This window comes from Struthio camelus, chromosome 3, assembly GCF_040807025.1.
Source record: "Struthio camelus isolate bStrCam1 chromosome 3, bStrCam1.hap1, whole genome shotgun sequence".
Taxonomy (NCBI): domain Eukaryota; kingdom Metazoa; phylum Chordata; class Aves; order Struthioniformes; family Struthionidae; genus Struthio; species Struthio camelus.
In genome coordinates, this window is record NC_090944.1 from 63,479,804 (window position 1) to 63,495,058 (window position 15,255).

The following is a 15,255-nucleotide window of genomic DNA, read 5'->3' on the forward strand; positions in this document are numbered from 1 at the left end:
ATCATTTTTTTTTAATTCAGTCCTTGGTTGAGGAATTTATCTTTCTGTAATGATAATGCAGAATTCTGTTTCTAGAGGAAACTTTCACTGGCATTACATTGCTAGCTTCCCTTTATTTAGTGGCCCACATGTTTCGTTGATGAAAATCAGGTAATGCAGGCTGAGGTTCTGGCTAATGCTTTTTCAGAGACCTTTGTTAGTTTATGGTCTGTGGCCTATAAGGATACAAAGTTTGTCTCCTCTGTATTTCTTCCTCTAAATCTCTGTTGTTGCATTAGCTGCACCTTCTCTGAAGCTTTAGGAGCAGCTGAATATTTTCCTTTTACATTTCTTCCTATTATTTCAGCTTTTTGGTCTCTTTATGAAAAAAAAAAGGAATATTTATTTTATTTGATGCTTTTGGTAAGGGAAAAAAGACTGCCATTGCTTCTACTTGAAACAACTTCTTTCTTTTCTGTGTGTGAAGTATTCTGCATTGTCATATTTAAATTACTTTGATTGATTTGTGTCATTTACCTTGCCTTCCATAACTGGCTGAACACCATTGTACCTAATCCATTAATTGTTTATGCTATTACAGAAAAAATTTTGTGATAATGGGATTAATGAATGAGTCGATGATGCTATTACAGCTGCAGCATTGTATCATTTGATTAAAATATTAATAGGCTTCTATGAGTCAAGAAGGAGGGCTGGAGCCAGTAAAAAACCTCAAACTCGTATGAAAGTTTGAATAATCATGGCCATATGGAAATCTGCTGCCTTCTTCTTGTACCAGTGCTGTAGTGTTGGCTTATCTCAATTTTTAACATTTGCAATGAACTCTTTAATGAGCAGTAACAGAGGGATCCTCTAGTTCACTTGTTAATTAGCAGTAGAGCTTCTGGCTAGTATTAGATTGAAAATAATTGATTTGTATTTCAAAGAGGTACACCATATGTGTTATTACACACAGATGATCTGGTGAACTAAACTCATCACAAGGATGACATTCCAAAATTTATCCTTAATATATTGTATGACAACAAAAATAAGGTTAGATTTTTATAATCTTTTGAAAATTATTGAAAAATTTTTATTACAGATATGCTTTGCTGACAGTATTTTTCAATATGAAAGGTATTCTGTAGGCTTTTTTAAGCTCGGTTTCTCAAGAAAAACGGTATCGAAAGAAGGCATATCTATGTTTTTGCTCTTGCTAAGCTAAATTTGTAACTAGCAAAGTTTCTACTGTCCTCATCACATTGGTTTTGTTGGCAGTTGTTTTTAATGCATCATTTTTGTAATTAAACCACCTCAAGAGAGCTCTTCAGACTTTTACAGATTAGGCAACCAAAGAGATGAACTTATGTTCAGCAACGGTTATGTTGCCCTCCTCTTACATCTTCCCCAACACAGAGTTCCTATTTAAAGGTCATTTCTACCATAGTACTGCTAAGTATCCTTGCGGGTTAGAGATGGGCAAAAAGTCCTTCCTCTGAGAATCTATGGGATCTTAATGCTACTGAACCTATATGTTTCTCAATTTTGGAAAGACATGGTGAAAGCAATATGGACTGTAGGATGCCCTTTCCTGCCTAGTAAAGTTCTGACATTCTGTAGAGTTAAGGAATAGGGTGTTTTCTAGGAGAAGGCAGGCAGTTGGATACAGCTATGAAAATTCGTTGTGTGTATGTTAGGTAAAAGATGTGAAAACTCAATCAGCTGAAGAGTTGCTGGTGAAATTAAGAGGATTTCAAAAATAAGGAAGTTGTGGTAAGACTTAACTGGATAATATTCTGGTCTGTTTTCTATCAGGACACTTGATGTAGTTAATTACTATTTTATTAGTTTGTAGTACTGAAATAAAGGTAACTTTCATAGGTTGCATCACAGAATGTTGTGCTGTCAAGGTTTGCTCTGTAAAGTAGCATTTAATTGTCAAATAGGAGCTTGCTTAGGTCTTGAGAAAGTAATTAAATTGATAGATCTAACCATGAAAACAGTCAACCTAATAAATGTTCTGCAAGTTACTCACTACCTTGTAAAGAGTATGGCCCTGGCAGGGCAATTAATTGGGCTCATGAGCCACTTCCAAACACTTATTTTCCTGAAAGCAATACAGAAACACCCAAGGGGTGTGTTCAGGGTCGGAAAAAAATATTATGACTGCTGGTGGCAACGGCCTGCTCCTCACTGCCACGTTTCTTGAGGCATTCCTCCATCTGTCATTGTGCACACATGTGGTCTGGCCCTTTGGGGAGCTAGTGGGTTTACTGTGCATGCATAGCATAATCATTCCTGAGGTGAGATACGCCTTTCATGTGAAAGGAAAGAGACTTTATAGTACAGGGCTCCTTCATTTCCATTGAAATAAGATTAGTGGCCTAGCCAGCTAGGAAGCTGACTATCACTAACCTACAACACTTAAGCCTGTTCCTATACTTGCTCCACTCAGTAGGTAGATTATCATTTATTTATGGGCCTTTGAAACAGCCCTTCAATGATTTATTTTACAAATTATTTGTTTGTAGTTGTTATTAAAAACAAGAAAGTGATTCTTTTGTTTATGTTTATATTTTTACTAGAGTTTGGATGATGGAAATTGATGAAATTAAGAAGAATGACATCTGAAAGACTTATCCAGATGTTAATCACTGAGTACGTGATATGGTATCATCAGAGTTCAGTGAAGATTCATCAATTAAATAAGACCACTGACTTTGGGTATCACATGCTTTGTCCAAAGCTCATTGCAGTGGTAAGTTGTTGCATTTGCACATTTTTCACTACAGGCAAACTCAGATTTAAAGCTAATTGGTATGATTCAAATACCTTTTTCTGGCTCTGTGCACAAAACTCAATTTAGGTTTAATTATACAACTCACCTGAGGCTTGTTATGGATGTGTTTAAATGTTTGCAGAGAGAAAGAAAAACATAACTGCGTTACCATCTAATCAGCAGTTTTGGGATTCTAAAGAGATTGACTGTTTCCTATATTTATTGAAATTATGTCAAAACTGAGGTTGTTTACTCTGACTTACTCTGATCATGGAAAAGACGCTTTTTTAGACTAAAATTTTCTAAACAACATTTTTTCTGATTATTTTTAATATATTGCTGTCATGAATTGAAGGCTTATAAAAGTTCTTATCTGAGAACCCTGGAATTCAGATTTCCTGCTTTATTTATGAAGCAAATATATAGGATAGTATATTGGTGTAACACTATCAGCCTTTTTCCAAAAAAATCCACATCTGCAGAGGCATGCTGCTTGCTTTTTCTCTTTGTTCAGCTTTTGTGTTCTCTTTCAAATTTGTTAGCCAAGAGATTAATTAGAGGTGTATCATCAATATCTGTTGGTATACCTCATATGGCTAAATGCTTGTAAGTTGGTGATAAACTATACTTTATCTGGTCTAAACAAAATCAACTGATTGCAAGGGAAAAGACCCTTGTTTCTCTTTCTTTTATGTTGATTTTCTGTTTTTTTTATTTTTCTTGCTTTTGACTAGAACAAAATTATCCATATTTTAAAAATTTACAAGACTGAGAAATATTTTCATATTATTATTTACATTTTGTACAAAACAAATCTCAGAAAATAAACTATTGCTATCAGAGAACTTCCTCTGTTTATATAGATAAACACTGATCTGAAATTCTGGGACTTTTAAATGACCCTACAGAATTTGTTGTCATGGCACAGGACTGGAAGTAATCTCCATGGTCACTGAATTCAATAATCTATTGCCAAATGCAACAGTCATAAGTGTGTGAAATAATTTAGGAATTTCCTACCTTTTGTACTCTTACTGGGAGGATGACCTTAAAGCTTCATTGCTCCAATAATTAGAAGTCTTTTTATGTTAGATAACTTAAATATTTCTATAGCTACCTTGTTCTTGTGAGTGTTAAATTTCAGCAGAAGTTCTTTTCCTTTTCTTTAGTATTTACCTCTGATGCATTTAGGATGAATAATCTCCTGTCAGCTTGCCTTTTTCTGAGCTAATCAAGACAAGCTAGTCTTGTAGGTGTCTTACCACAGTTCCTGGTGTCTCACTGAGCTTGCCCTTTTATTGCATCTTGTTGCAGTTGAAGGATATCGTTTCAAGCACCCTTAACCAGAATTATGCACAGTATTTCATAACTGTGTCAGTGGTGGCTCATGGGTGTCTGGAGAATAGCTTTCGGATCCTTTTCGTGCACCATCATTTTCAAATGACAGACTTCCCATTGTTGCTATTCTGCTGTTCGTATCTCTTATTTTGAACCCACAGTGTCTGAGATTGCCTCTTAGTAGAGTGTCAGCAGGAAATTTTGTGTGCCAACCTTGTGAACTGCCAACGAACGTGGTCTGAAAGCCAAATTCAAAGCGGTATCATCACTCATGATATTATTCCCATCTACTTCCAGCCTAAAAATCCCTGTTTAACTCCCTTTCAAACACCTAACTTCGAATTCTTATGCTAGTCATTGTTTTATTTCTGGCTAGATGTGGTCTAAGCTCTCCATATACCTAGTATTTCCTCTCTCCCTTTCTTTTTTCCAGTAAGATTAACTCACGTTCCTAGCTGCCACGCAATGCTGCAGCTGTTCTGTTACCTCCTTTCAGCACACCATGGCCTGTGCTCTGTGTCCCAGTGTGGGTACATGACCCAATGCCGGGGGGCTAGTGCACGCTAACCTCTTATCTTGAGGGGTTGCATGAACTCTTACTGCATCAAATGCTTTAACGCAGCCCTAGTTCACAAAAGACCTTTACTGAAATGAAAAGGTAAGTTACTTACAGCATTAGAAAGTACGAACCAATTCTGAACAAAAGCTTGTACTTGTAAGCAGCTATCCAGCTCGGGAGTAAACTCATAGATACAGAAACTGAATATCTAAGGACCCACAAATCTTTCTAGATTTTGTATTAGTGGGAGGACTTATGTTTCATGCTCTCTGTCTGATCTATATGCAATATACAGAAAAATGAATCTCATTCAATTTGTCTACTATCTAGATAGCAGACAGTGCTGAAATGCCTAGGAAGTTAAAAGAAATATATAATAGGAGTAAATTAAATACCTTGAGCCTGTGAAGGACTGAACAAGATCTAACATAATCAAACAAAGTTGTTTCTGCACTGGGTTTGGAAATTGAATCTTAGTCAGAGAAAATTAGGTTAAAGGATCAATAGAGATGGATTATTTTAGACAGAAAACATGGATTTATGTTGGTTCTCACGCTACTTGCAGGAATGATCATTATCTAGTTTTGGCTGATCTTTTTCACATCCATTCATTTTAGCATCAGTTTACACTCTGATGGGTAAAATTAACATAGTTCATCACCAGATCTGTAAACACTGTGTATCTGCCTTCTAGTGATGCCCTGGGAACACATCTGCAAAGTTAAAGAATAGCAGAGAAAAAGGAGAAGACAACTCCATTCAGGAAGTCAGAAGAAGAAAATGATAACCTCTGTCAGGCTTGTTTTCTGAATTCATTAGGGAGAGACAGTGGAAAGGGGAAAAGGAGGACACAAAAACAGGCTATGTAGTCTCTAGTCTCCAAGCAGATACTTAAAGAAGTACATGGAATACAAACCAAGTAATTAGCAGAAGGTCTGGGAAAAAAAAATGGATCTTTTTTTGAAACCAAAGAGAATGACAACCATTTTGTGTATGTGTGTGTGTGTATGTGTGTGTGTGTGTGTGTGTGTGTGTGTGTGTTCAATTTCTCCCCAGTCCCTCCGCCATTTTGGGAAGGGGGAAAAACGAAAATAGTGTTATACTACTGATTTCTTCTACATACCCAGCTGTGCTTCCTCTTGGGGGCAGATGACCACAAAGTGGTCATAAAAGGTAATACCTCTGCTCTTAGAGGTAGTAAGCAAGAGGTTGGGCCCTTTAAGAGCCATAACTCAAAAAAGGAAATTCATCAGTTTTGCAGGTGGAGTTCATGAGTCCATTCTTTATTTTTTTTTCCAGAAAGACTAGATTCAAATTCTTATATCCAGAGTTGAGAAATATTATCCCTGAACTGGTGAAAACCTCAGCATCTCTTTCCTTTACATGGAAGTTAGATGTAAAATTCTCTCATATAAGTTAATAATTTCAAACATTTTGGCTAAATTGAAATTAAAGTTTTTCTTCATCTGTATTTAAAAATATAGTAAACCGAACAATTAAAATATCTGAACTTGATTTGATGTTTGACATTTACCTGATTTCTCTCTGAAGTAATTGTTAATATGACCAAGCATGTCTTCCCCTGTAACTTTGATATGATTTTCATTGACAATTAGAAAAAACAAAACCTTTGTGGATTGTATTTTACAGCAGCGTACTGGACTTTTTGTGCAGTGTTTTCATCATTTGAGTGGCCACTAGCTAACATAACAGATGCTGCAGGGCATCTTCTTAAATGAAAACTCACTGCATCCTTCCTGGTTTTGTACTGTAATTACGATTTTCTTTCTAGAAAGAGATGTCCCAGAATAATGTGGACTACTGGTGAACTATATTGTAAAGATAGCACTGTGCAGTACCCCTTATGCCTTCTTTATCTGTATCAGGATAAAATGATTTTTTTTCAGTAAACATTTTCAACTTGCTCTCTGAAAATCCTGCACAAAAATATTAGCAGAAAAATTCATTCTTGAACCAAGAATAAAGCTCATCCTAATAACTGTGGCCTGTCACTCTGTAGTTTATATTTAAAATGTGTGATATGTGTGTTCACACACACGTGGGAGAGAATGAAAACATATGCAAAACCACACTCTATTGAATATTTGTGCCAGAAATGGCGTGCTACCTGTTTGCACAATGTGAAGGTTTTCTTTCTTCATTTTTCTTTCCACATTTCCAAAGATATTCTTTCTACACTATGCAAGAATGTTAGATCCAGAGCATTAGCTGAAGGGTATAGACTTTCCTAAAGACTTGCTGTTTTGTCATTTAAAAACACAACTGTCCTGAAAGCAAAGCTCAAGCTTTGTAAAAAGCACCTTAGATGCTGGCTACCCAATGAGATTTAAGGATCTGAATCCCCAAAATACTTCTTTAAATTCTATGGAAAAGTGCATCATCTCCCCCTTCAGCCTCTCAACCTGTATTTACTGATGTCTCAGAGCTGGGACACAGAGTGGAGGGAGCCTGTTAACATTTTTAGTTTTGCCTGCGGGGTAACCTCCATACTTACCTGTCTGAGCACTGCTTAGACTGTCACAAATAAGAGTTGATCTGTACAGAAAAACACTATTTTAATTAATTGAATATTCTTGAAAATAACAATTTTTTTGTAAAATTAGATCCTTTTATTGGGGCAAGTTTTCTTGGACATCAATATAAACTAGGTTTTACCTTGAGATGTTTAAAAAGAAAGGAAAATCTAGCACCAAAACTGATGACCGTGTTATACTAGTTTGATAATGTCAGTATCATAAGGCTGATAGTCACCAGAAAAGCTAAGCTGGATAAAGGTTAATGATTTTTAATTGCTGCTGTGTAACTAGGGAGGAACAAATTTCTAATAATCTCTAGTGTAAAATATTCACAAGTCTCCCTGGCTCTACTGGGATGTCAGTATGTCTGACTCTTTTCAAAATCTCTCAGGGTACTGTAGAATTATGTAAAGTGTCTTGATTTCAATGCATCTTTGCAGTTCAGTATTTTCTTGGAATATACTCTTGCATTCAGACTAGCAGGTACAAAACAGAGTAGATTCATGTTAACAAGGAACTACGAAATGGGATGGGTGCCACAAACAGTGCCCCAGTGGGAGAGACAAAGCTTTTAGTCAAAACAAAGTTAAGTGAAAACATGATGCTTTCATACTCCTTGGGAAGCTATGTTAAGGAAGCTTGTTATTATCTAGACTGAAAACGGACAATATTTGCTGAACCAAGCAACGTGAAGTATTCAGGGAAGTTTTGACATAATGCGCTAAGAACTATCATCTTGCTAGGAGCTGAGATTAAAGAATAGGATTATAACTTCAGTTGCAATGATCCTTGAGTTTTCCTTCTCCAAAAGGGGAAAATATATCTTTTTTTCGCTACTTTTCTATCTTTTTCTGCTTGTTTCCACTCTTTTCAATTCTGTTAGCCACTTATATTGCTGTACACAAGAGAGACCAAAAACCAAATAACCACTTTTCTTAAATGCTAGCTGAGTTTTCAATTCCTAATTGTGAGGCCGTAGAGTACAAAGTTTAGAGATTTGTCCACTTTTTGGATACGCCAAAGTCAAGAGCACTCACAAAATATTTTCAAAATGATTAAATCTGTTTATGCTCTTCGACTGAAACCTGTACTTGCTATCACAGCAGCTGCAGTAACCTTTTCTTTCCCTCTCTCCACTGTCTGCATCCTTTGGCATGATTTAACACAGAGGGGAGAATGTTGGAAAAGAAAGGAAAAGAAAAAAAATCATTCACCCTGCTATGGAAGAAAGGTTCTTGGAATTCTGAACAAGTAGTCACGGGCAACTGATGCATTAAACAGAATGTGAAGTCAGTCAGCAAAAACACATCTGCTATGCCCTGCAAAGGACTACAAAAGCACTGTGTGTTCCTAACCCTTGGGCATTTAACTGTAATCTGCAGAGAAAAAAAAAAAGGCTTTATATCGGGGAATCATCTTTTCACCTATTTGTCTCTAAAAAACAGATTTTTGTACTTTGCTAAGCAATCTTAAGAGGAAATGCTTCTGCCTACTTTTATACTGGGAAAGATGAAAAGAGTGGAGCACATCTTCAGCCTTTCTGTGGATAGAGTCAGAGAACCCCACTGAGAACTGTGACACTGTAGAAGCCTTGGCTTCACTGCATTTGTAACATTCCAGCAACACAACAATAAACAGTCACCAGAAAAAAAAAACAAAAACAAAAACATAAATCTATGAATGAAAATAGAATATAAATTTGCTCTAGGCTTAAATATCCTGGCCTTTGGCTAGCCTGACTGTACCTTCTTATAAAACACAATATGATTTTCCATATCTTCCTTCTTTTCTCTTGGAACTTTGAGGCCATTGAACAGTCATTGGGTTTTTGAAGGCAGAGAGGCTACTTAGCATTTAAATTGGCATTCTTTAACTTTAGGATTGGTTGGCTGTGCAGGGTATTATTGGGAAATATATTGATCTGCTAACATATTTGCTGGAACTTTTTTTTTTTTTTTTGCACTTGTGTGAAGCACTTTGTCACTGCTTTGGAATTTTTTCTATTTTCAAAGACTACTCTCCATACTAGTGACACGTAAAGAAATGATGTTTCATCAGTGCAAAGCAGGAATGATACCTGAATGTGCACTTGATGAAGTGAATATTCTTGCAAGTGGGATTTTTTTCCCCTGTATTGCTGTTTCTTATGCCTTGCATTCATGTTCTCTCTGAGATTATATGCTCTTCAGTGCTATGCAGTAACATCAAGCATTTTAATCGGTAACCAACAAAAATTGAATCAAATATGATTTATGGTCATTTAATATAGCATAGTAGCAAATTTCAGGCTGGAACTCAACTTTTTGTTCAGATAACTCAGTTCAACCAATAGGAGAATAATGAAAAGGAGGGCCCATCTGTAAGCGTTCATTAACATTAAGTGTTAATGAAGTGAATTAAGTTAATTAAGTGTAGATTTATTTTTAATCAGCTTGCTTTTAAGACTTTTACAATCATATTAGTAATCCACATCATACTATTTCATAGAATCTGACTCAATAAGGGAATAATAGCAGACAAAGAGCTTTACTTCAGTGGTTTTTTCTTTTTTTTTTTAAATAGTGAAGATTTTGAAATGCCTAGGGTATTGTTCTTGGAAGCGGTGATAAGTGAGTGGATTTTATTAGCAGCATGGGAATTAACAATGAATTGGAGTGACACATACAACTAAAGTTACCATTAATGTAATCTGATACCAGCTGGAAATGAGTTGCAGAATTTAGTCCACACTAAAGTGGACTAAACACTAAAGTGGACTAAAGTAGTAAACACTACTTTGTATGTTATTCCTTTCTATACTTATGCTTTATGCTGTCTATGCAAGTACATTGACATGTTCTGAGTTCCTTTCTTAGTATTAACAACAAAATAATTACTGTAGTCTTTATGCATCTAAATCAAAGTTTGAATTCAAATCAAGCGATTACTTGAGAACCGTTATTGTAAGTAATCTGCAGTGTAATAGATTCAACTATGTATCTTTTGCTAGAGTTTAGTTAACCGCAAGTCGGAAGATGTTTGGTGAATGATAAAGGAAGTGCTAGAGGAGAGAAAGTGACACCGTGATTTAAGACAGCAGCAAGAATTCAGTCTAATACTTTTGACTAGGCAGGTTAGTTAACCCAAACTTCATGCAAGCAGTCAACAGTTGTACTCTTCTCTGCATAAGTGTTAACTTGGAACACAACATGCTGATATGCAGAGCAAACTGATATTCACAATTTTCAGCGACAGCAGTGCTTGAAATGAATACATCCATTTTGCAAGGAACCACAAAGAATTTTGTATTGCTTGATGCATAATTTCGTGTTATCTTTCTATGAAACACTAGAGTTTGGATCAACTTGGTGCTTCTAGGTCTGTGCTCCTAGGAACTTCTTTGATAGTGCTGCAGGGACCTTATTTGTGTTTACATGGATTATTTATTTTGGAGTTAAAAGAATTTTCACCATTTGATAGGTATATCTAAAGACTTGATTATGTTGCTGTGTTTTACTTGGTATTTGCACTTAAACTGTCTCCTACCTGATGCACCTCACATATAGGCAATGCTTCCAAATTCTGATTTCTTCAGGCTAAGTTTTGTAAAGGTTTTAGTTTTGGCTACTAAAGTCTAAAGTCATTATAAAATAGTGAGCTTAAAGCAGAAAATGTGATTTGTGGTTTAAGTTTGTCCAAACTAATAACTAGTTTTGGAGACTGAGGAACAAAAGCAGATGACAGATTTTGGAGTCAAGCATGCAGAGTCTTGTGTGCAGCGTCCCATCACAACAACCCATGTACTCATGATTTCACCACTGGGGCTAGGATTTTCTTGGTGAGGAACAGCTTGCAACAAGGTGCAATGAGGCAGAAGAATTTAATATCCTGACTGACCAAACATGAGCTGAACATTTCCCAGAGCCCGAGTACAGAATAGATATTCTTTGGACTTCTGGATTCTGTCTTCATCACATGGCTCATTGCAGCAGCAATCAACGACTGTAATGTAGTCATTTCTGGGGCCATATTCCTATGCAAAGCAATAATAGGTACAAATCAGACTTGTGTGTCACAAATGGCTAGATACTTTTTCACCTCAGTTTGTTTTAGTCCTTGGTTCCTGAGTAATGTTGTACTGTCTGCAACAGCAATTGTAGTGTCTAAAATCTCTCAGCAATTCTAAGGTCAGTTTCTATCATTTGTCCTAATAAACACAGCTAATAATTTGCCTTTATCTCACAGAGGTGTTGTGAAAATGAATTAAGAGTTCTGAAACAATTGTAATGATGAATGTTATAGGAAACTCTAAAAGGAAGCTTATAATGCTGCAACTGGAGCATTGCTGAAACAACACTCAGGTAAATAATGCATAAGACCACTTTCTGAGCTATGAAGAGATAATAAAAGTGGAGCAGTGGAAAACTGTACTTTGTAGTCATTAGATGCACACTGTCCATGCACTGAAAGAAGTAGAAGGTCACTGACCTGAGAAAAAATGATCAAGAAAAATACAGCAAAAGAGAGCACATGAGCGCAGCCAACAGAGGCAGCGAACAGACACAGCAGTTTGCGCAGCAGTTCACGCAGAAGGGCGCCAGAAGGCAAAGAAGGCACCTCTCCATTTTGCACAGTGGTGTGTCCTTCCCCAGGGCATGGTCATGACACGCCACAGAGCACATTCCCCAGTGGCTGCTGGAGGTGCTGCATCGGCTGTGTCTGAGGCTTCAACCCAGACAGACCCTCGGACAGCAGATGCAGCTCTGCAGGTGTCAGGCTGCAGGGAGTGCCTGGGGCCTCTCCGTGAGGCCTGGGCTGACAGTCAGCTCTCCTGCCTGAGGTGTGCTGTGGTTGACCAGTTGTATCGCCAGATAAAGGAGTTACGGGAGGAAGTTAGTAGGCTGCGTAGCATCCGAGAGGATGAGCGGGAGATTGACAGGGCGTTCTCGGAGACTGTTCAGCTCCGGGAGTCCCCTGCCCCCACTGCAGCGGAGTTGTCAGAGGGCTCAGCATCATGTGTAAAGGTGCATCATAACACTGCTGAAGAGGGCTGGAAGCTGGTGACCTCTGGTAGAAGGAGAAAGGCTCTTGCTCCCCCTCAAGACTTACCCTTGAAGAACAAGTTTAGCACCCTCCAGGCTGAGGAGAGGCTGGGCATGGCTCCAAGGGAGGCAACTGGCCTGGCAGACCCTGTGCCATGCGGGAACCCCCGGAAGAAGCGGCGAGTGATTGTTGTGGGTGACTCCCTGCTGCAGGGGACAGAGGCACCTGTCTGCTGATCTGACCTCTTGTCCAGAGAGGTTTGCTGCCTGCCAGGGGCTCGAATAAAAGATCTCGTGGAAAGACTGCCAAGGCTTGTCCGTGCATCGGACTATTACCCTCTGCTGATCTTCCATGTGGGCGCTAATGACACTAAGGGCAAATTGGATACCAACAAACAGGATTTCAGAGCTCTGGAGATGGGGGTCAAGAGTCTGGGAGCTAAGGTCACTTTCTCCTTAATCCTGCCAGTGAGGGCAACAGATGGGAGGAGGAGTAGACAGATTTTCCAAGTTAACAACTGGCTGTGCTGCTGGTGTTGGCAGCAGGGTTTTGGTTTCTATGACCATGGGACCCTGTTTGAAGATCAACAACTGATGGGGAGAGATGGGATCCACCTCATGAAGTGGGGCACGCGTGTCTTTCTTTGCCAACAGGTTGGCCAGCCTGGTACGGAGGGCTTTAAACTAGGCAAGATGGGGGAAGGGGAGTGGTATAGAGACAGGGTAGTTAGCAAAACACCACTCAAGTCAGGATGCCTCCAGTGGGTGTGTGCAGCCAGGGGAGACAGCATGCAACATGGCTATGGAAGATCCTCTTGCACCTCTTCTGGGAAGCCTGCATGCTTGACTGGCTCTCTGAAATGCCTGTACACCAATGCACGCAGCATGGGGAATAAGTAGGAAGAATTAGAGATCTGTGTGCGGTCACAGGGCCATGATCTCGTTGCGGTTACAGAGACATGGTGGGATAGTGGGCATGACTGGGATGCTGTCATGGATGGCTATGTGCTTTTTAGGAAAGACAGGCCAGGAAGGCGAGGTGGTGGAGTTGCTCTTTATGTGAGGGAGCAACTAGAATGTGTGGAGCTCCGCTTAGGGGTGGATGAAGAGCAAGTGGAGAGCCTACGGGTAAGGAATAAAGGGCAGGCTAACATGGGTGACATTGTTGCGGGGGTTTACTACAGGCCACCTGATCAGGAGGAAGTTGCCGATGAGGCCTTCTACAACAGCTGGAAGTAGCCTCACGATCACAGGCCCTGGTTCTCATGGGAGACTTCCACCACCCTGACATCTGTTGGCAAGACAGCACAGCTAGGCACAAACAGTCAAAGAGGTTCCTGCAAAGCATTGATGATAATTGACCCAGGTGGTGGAGACACCAACGAGGAGAGGTGCAATGCTAGACCCTGTACTAACGAACAGAGAGGGTCTAGTTGGAGATGTGAAGGTTGGGGGCAGCCTTGGCTGCAGTGACCATGAGATGGTGGAGTTCAGGATCCTGTGAGGAGGGAGCAGGGCAATGAGTAGGATTGCAGCGCTGGACTCCAGGAGAGCTGACTTTGGCCTCTTCAGGGTCCTACTTAGGGGAATCTCATGGGGTAGGGCTCTAGAAGGAAGAGGGGTCCAAGAAAGCTGGTTAATATTCAAGCGTCACTTCCTCCAGGCTCAAGAGCAGTGCATCCCTCTGAGGAAGAAGTCGAGCAAAGCGGGCAGGAGACCTGCCTGGATGAGCAAGGAACTCCTGGCCAAACTCCAACAGAAGAAGGAAGTCTACAGAATGTGGAAAAGGGGGCAGGCCACTTGGGAGGAATACAGGGATGTAGTCAGAGGGTGCAGGGATGCGACAAGGAAGGCTAAGGCCCATTTGGAATTAAATCTGGCAAGGGATGTCAAGGACAACAAGAAGGCCTTCTTCAAATACACCAATAACAAAAGGAAGACTAGGGAAAACATGGGCCCGCTGCTGAATGGGGCGGGCGCCCTGGTGACGAAGGATACAGAGAAGGCAGAGTTGCAGAATTCCTTCTTTGCTTCAGTCTTCACTGCTAAGGCCAGTCCTCAGGAATTCCAGACCTTGGAGACAAGAGAGGAAGTCTGGAGAAAGGAAGACTCTCCCTTGGTTGAGGAGGATCAGGTTAGAGATCTTTTGTGCAAACTTGACATCCATAAATCCATGGGCCCCGATGGGATGCACCCACGAGTGCTGAGGGAGGTGGCGGATGTTGAGAAGACTGGCTGGGTAGATGAGGGCAGAGCAGTGGATGTTGTCTCCCTGGACTTCAGCAAGGCTTTTGACACTGTCTCCCATCACATCCTCCTAGGGAAACTCAGGAAGTGTGGGTTGGATGAGTGGACAGTGAGGTGGCTTGAGAACTGGCTGGATGGCCGAGCTCAGAGGGTTGTGGTGAATGGCGCAGAGTCAAGTTGGAGGCCTGTGGCTAGTGGTGTCCCCCAGGGGTCAGTCCTGGGTCCAGTCTTGTTCAATGTATTCATCCATGACCTGGAGGAAGGGACAGAGTGCACCCTCAGCAAGTTTGCTGATGATCCTAAACTGTGGGGAGAGGCTAACACACCAGAAGACTGTGCTGCCCTTCAGAGGGACCTGGAGAGGCTGGAGAGGTGGGCGGAGAGGAACCTCCTGAAGTTCAACACAGGCAAGTGCAGGGTCCTGCACCTGGGGAGAAATAATCCCATGCACCAGTACAGGCTGGGGGTTGACCTGCTGCAAAGCAACTCTGCAGAGAAGGACCTGGGAGTGCTGGTGGACAACAAGTTAAGCCTGAGCCAGCAGTGTGCCCTTGTGGCCAAGAAGGCCAATGGTCTCCTGGGGTGCATTAGGTGAGTGTTGCCAGCAGGTCCAGGGAGGTGATCCTGCCCCTCTCCTCAGCCCTGGGGAGGCCTCACCTGGAGTACTGTGTCCAGTTCTGGGCTCCCCAGTACAAGAGAGACATGGCACTGCTGGAGAGAGTCCAGCGGAGGGCTACCAAGATGATTAGAGGGCTGGAGCACCTCTCCTCTGAAGAAAGATTGCAAGAGCTG

The 15,255-nt window shown here is 40.4% G+C and overlaps 1 long non-coding RNA gene across 5 annotated transcripts in view; it reads left to right on the forward strand.

Moving 5' to 3' along the window:
• The window catches only part of LOC104148494 (uncharacterized), a 101,008-nt gene that overhangs the window by 34,786 nt on the left and 50,967 nt on the right, over positions 1–15,255 (forward strand). For all 5 annotated transcript variants that reach the window (XR_011140176.1, XR_011140173.1, XR_695120.2 and 2 more), the window contains exon 2: positions 2,568–2,740. This is a non-coding gene — a long non-coding RNA (uncharacterized lncRNA). The remainder of the gene's footprint in view (positions 1–2,567; positions 2,741–15,255) is intronic.